This window comes from Microcebus murinus, chromosome 23 (assembly GCF_040939455.1).
Source record: "Microcebus murinus isolate Inina chromosome 23, M.murinus_Inina_mat1.0, whole genome shotgun sequence".
Lineage (NCBI taxonomy): Eukaryota > Metazoa > Chordata > Mammalia > Primates > Cheirogaleidae > Microcebus > Microcebus murinus.
This window is the reverse complement of record NC_134126.1, coordinates 3,734,415-3,739,573: the sequence shown is the minus strand read 5'-3', so window position 1 is coordinate 3,739,573 and position 5,159 is coordinate 3,734,415. Positions and strand designations below refer to the sequence as shown.

At 54.8% G+C, this 5,159-nt stretch overlaps 1 pseudogene; it reads left to right on the top strand.

Moving 5' to 3' along the window:
• Positions 1–1,616: 1,616 nt before the first annotated feature.
• LOC105882829 (peroxiredoxin-1 pseudogene) lies at positions 1,617–2,362 on the top strand (annotated as a pseudogene).
• The last annotated feature ends 2,797 nt before the right edge of the window (positions 2,363–5,159 follow it).

The window sequence follows — 5,159 nt, the reverse complement described above, 5'->3', positions numbered from 1 at the left end:
TAATCATCAATAAAGAATCCTGCAGATAAATTGCAAGCTTTACCTCAACAGAATGCACAATTTCAGGAGTGAGTTCAACAGAAGAATAAAGGCAAAAATGATACTTTTTAAAGTCAAAGTAATTATCCAAATTAGCTATGTCAATATATGATGTAAGACATCGTCCCCATGACAACCTTGATTCTCATCACTTTAATGAAATTGCTTTGTTTCTTCTTGATTTTCTGTGGTTCTTCTTTACCATTTTAAATTCACTGTTATTTTTGGTTTTGTCATTGTTGTATTTTTCTTCCACTTTATAGAATTCAACAAGAACTAGGCTTTATTAACAAGAACTAAATTTGGGGTAGTTACAGTATTCTTAATTTCTCTTTATTGCTAGTTTTTAAAAACAATAAAATATTGTTACACATACATTTTAGGATGCAATTTCTTTGCTCATTGTCAATAATAAAAGTAAAAAGACATAATTTGTGAAGATTTTAGATGTCATGGGGGGGGGTTATTCCACACACAGTGACTAAACCAATCTCCTTGGAAGCTACTAACACTTCAAAGTCTTTAGGAAGAATATTCCATAATGCCAAAGTAACAAACAAACAAACAATCTATTTGTGACTTAGGATGATTCTGTGTTTCCAAATTTATTTTCTCAAGTATTCCTCCTTTCTATATTACCGTTGAGAGACATATTTTTCAAGTGTTTACTATGGCACTTTCAGGCAACTCAGAAGGCTGCCATGATAGCAGCTTTCAAAATGTCATAAAATGTTAAAGCAACATGTCAAGTAGGAAGCTCATGAAGTCAAAAGATCGGGATTCTAAAAACTGTCATACTATATGTGTTATAATATCAAGTGAAAATAATTCTTGCAGCTTTCTATATTGACTTAAAAATACTTACATAGGTTATTAATTCTCAATTACATTTAAACTAGAGCAAGTTTAACTCCACTAAACAAATCACATTTCTAACCACAAAATTTTATAAAGAAAGCAGATCTTCATTTATCTGTAATCTCAAACTTCTAAGGTCTGTTGTATTCTTTTAAAAATACTTAGGAAAGTTTTAGGTCACAAAACAAGTAGTCTTTACATTAATATCTTGGTAAAAATCATAGTATTCTGATGTGGGGCGCGGTGTCAACGCCATTACAAGATGGCGCCTGTTTCCGGCTTTGCCTAGAGCAGTAAACAAGTTCAGCGCACGCGCAATTGTCGGTTACCCTGTGGCGCAAGCATGCAAATGAAGGATCCTACTATGGACCAATGCTTTGGTGGCTCGACAGCTGAGCGGCCTATCCCAGCTTAGGGGTTGTGCTTCTGGGGTATATAGCAGCCTGCGTGCTGCCAGGCTGGGTCTTCCTCATCATGTAAGTCTAAAGGGAACCCCATTAAAGCACTGTCAGAAGAACTCCGGTTGCCGCGTCTTCCTTGCTGGCGAGGCGGGCACGACATTCTGACTTACCCAGTTGTAGATCATGTTGCACAACAGACTAATGTTTTCAAGTGCAACACTGAAACATAACACATGCCAGTACTAAATATCTCCAAGGATCTCTCTCTTCGTTGCTCACTAAAATTGTTTGGTTAACGGCATCCTCTTCCTGGCTGGCATGGGCCTCCTCGTTGTCAATGGTTTCTGTGTCAGAACTGCTGCTAGCAATGTCTTCAGGAATCCCCAAATTGGGGGCCCTGCCCCCAACGTCAAAGCCACAGCTGTTATGCCAGATGGTTAGTCCAAGGATATCAGCCTATCTGACTACAAAAGAAAACATGTTGTGCTCCTCTTTTACCCCCTTGACTTCACCTTTGTCTGCCCCAGGTAGATCATTGCTTTCAGTGGTAGGGCAGAAGAATTTAAGAAACTCAACTGTCAAGTGACTGGTGCTTTTGCGGATTCTCACTTCTGTCACCCCGCGTGGCTCAACACACCTAAGAAACAAGGAGGATGGGGCCCATCGACATTCCTGCGGTATCAGACCCCAAGTGCACCACCGCTCAGCATCTTAAGGGCTGATGAAGGCATCTTGTTCAGGGGCCTCTTTATTGCTGACGAAAAGGGTGCCCTTCGGCAGGTCACCGCGGAGGACGTCGCCTTGGTCCTTCTGTGGAGGAGACTCTGGCACCAGTCCAGGCCTTCCAGTTCACTGGCAAACGCGGAATCTGCCTGGCTGGCGGGAAGCCTGGCAGCCACCGTCCTGCCCGACACCCGAAGAGCAAAGAGCATTTCTCCAAGCAGAAGGAGCGCCCGCCGGCCACCTCAGCGCCGGGCTGCAGAGGGAGCCCTGAGAACAAAACCTCTTTTGTATTTTTTTTCCCAAGCGTAGAACACAGGACGCCAGGCTTTAGGTTCAGCTGAGACATGGTGTGTTTCAGGACAGGCCTTCCTGCAGGGGCTGTGGAGGCCAGACTTGGTCCCCGTGTGGGGACGGCGATGTGGGGTGTGGGACGGCGGTGTGGGGTGTGGGACGGCGGTGTGGGGTGTGGGGATGGCGGTGTGGGGTGTGGGACGGCGGTGTGGGGTGTGGGGATGGCGGTGTGGGGTGTGGGGTGTGGGGACGGCGGTGTGGGGTGTGGGCTGTGGGGACGGTGGTGTGGGGTGTGGGACGGCGGTGTGGGGTGTGGGGTGTGGGGACGGCGGTGTGGGGTGTGGGACGGCGGTGTGGGGTGTGGGACGGCGGTGTGGGGTGTGGGACGGCGGTGTGGGGTGTGGGACGGCGGTGTGGGGTGTGGGACGGCGGTGTGGGGTGTGGGACGGCGGTGTGGGGTGTGGGGTGTGGGGACGGCGGTGTGGGGTGTGGGGACGGCGGTGTGGGGTGTGGGGACGGCGGTGTGGGGTGTGGGGTGTGGGGACGGCGGTGTGGGGTGTGGGGTGTGGGGACGGCAGTGTGGGGTGTGGGGACGGCGGTGTGGGGTGTGGGGACGGCGGTGTGGGGTGTGGGGATGGCGGTGTGGGGTGTGGGCTGTGGGGACAGCGGTGTGGGGTGTGGGGACGGAGGTGTGGGGTGTGGGGACAGCGGTGTGGGGTGTGGGGACGGCAGTGTGGGGTGTGGGGTGTGGGGACAGCGGTGTGGGGTGTGGGACGGCGGTGTGGGCTGTGGGGACAGCGGTGTGGGGTGTGGGGACGGCGGTGTGGGGTGTGGGGTGTGGGGACGGCAGTGTGGGGTGTGGGGACGGCGGTGTGGGGTGTGGGGACGGCGGTGTGGGGTGTGGGGATGGCGGTGTGGGGTGTGGGCTGTGGGGACAGCGGTGTGGGGTGTGGGGACGGAGGTGTGGGGTGTGGGGACAGCGGTGTGGGGTGTGGGGACGGCAGTGTGGGGTGTGGGGTGTGGGGACAGCGGTGTGGGGTGTGGGACGGCGGTGTGGGCTGTGGGGACAGCGGTGTGGGGTGTGGGGACGGAGGTGTGGGGTGTGGGGACGGCGGTGTGGGGTGTGGGGACGGCAGTGTGGGGTGTGGGACGGCGGTGTGGGGTGTGGGGACGGCGGTGTGGGGTGTGGGGACGGAGGTGTGGGGTGTGGGGACAGCGGTGTGGGGTGTGGGGACGGAGGTGTGGGGTGTGGGGACGGCGGTGTGGGGTGTGGGGACAGCGGTGTGGGGTGTGGGGACGGAGGTGTGGGGTGTGGGGACGGCAGTGTGGGGTGTGGGGACGGCGGTGTGGGGTGTGGGGACGGCGGTGTGGGGTGTGGGGACGGCGGTGTGGGGTGTGGGGACGGCGGTGTGGGGTGTGGGGACGGCAGTGTGGGGTGTGGGGTGTGGGGACGGCGGTGTGGGGTGTGGGGACGGCGGTGTGGGGTGTGGGACGGCGGTGTGGGCTGTGGGGACAGCGGTGTGGGGTGTGGGGTGTGGGGACGGCGGTGTGGGGTGTGGGGACGGCGGTGTGGGGTGTGGGGACGGCAGTGTGGGGTGTGGGGTGTGGGGACGGCGGTGTGGGGTGTGGGGACGGCGGTGTGGGGTGTGGGGACGGCGGTGTGGGGTGTGGGACGGCGGTGTGGGGTGTGGGGTGTGGGGACGGCGGTGTGGGGTGTGGGGTGTGGGGACGGCGGTGTGGGGTGTGGGGTGTGGGGACAGCGGTGTGGGGTGTGGGACGGCGGTGTGGGGTGTGGGGACGGCGGTGTGGGGTGTGGGGTGTGGGGACAGCGGTGTGGGGTGTGGGACGGCGGTGTGGGCTGTGGGGACCGCGGTGTGGGGTGTGGGGACGGCGGTGTGGGGTGTGGGACGGCGGTGTGGGGTGTGGGACGGCGGTGTGGGGTGTGGGACGGCGGTGTGGGGTGTGGGACGGCGGTGTGGGGTGTGGGACGGGGGTGTGGGCTGTGGGGACGGCGGTGTGGGGTGTGGGATGGCGGTGTGGGGTGTGGGACGGGGGTGTGGGGTGTGGGACGGCGGTGTGGGGTGTGGGACGGCGGTGTGGGGTGTGGGGACGGCGGTGTGGGGTGTGGGACGGCGGTGTGGGGTGTGGGACGGGGGTGTGGGCTGTGGGGACAGCGGTGTGGGGTGTGGGACGGCGGTGTGGGGTGTGGGACGGGGGTGTGGGGTGTGGGACGGCGGTGTGGGGTGTGGGACGGCGGTGTGTCGTGGGCAGGCATCTGGTCTGTGTGACGTGCCAGCAGCAGGAACCAGCCCACTGGCCTTTTGTAGGTTCTCTCAAACTTGAACTGAGAAAATAAAATGTTTGGTTAATATTGACCTTTGAGAACTTACATAAAGTGACCAACACAGTCAGTTTTGGGTAGAAAGGTACAAAGAGTGAAAATTAATACAATTAGGTATTCCTCAACAGTATTTCCCACTTTTGTCAGTCAAGTATGGAATTTAAATTGTATTCAAAACTCTTTGAAAAATGTTCGAAACCACAAAAGTGAAGATATTATCAATGTAGGATCAGTCCATTGTTAAAACATTCTCATAACAGAGAAAAAATGTTTTCTCTTCTTTTTTTTTTCATCTCAGAATATTATGGGGACACAAACATTTTTAAGTTAGTTTTGGAAGAGGCTTGAGAAAGTGTCGGTATTCTGCAAGCAAGATAATTTCCCTCTTGATTTGGTATTGTGTTTAGAATAATGTTCCTACTAGTTTGCTAGAGATGCCATAACAACAAAATACCACAATTGGGTGGGTTCAACAAGAAAAGCTTATTGCCTCACAGTTTTGAAGG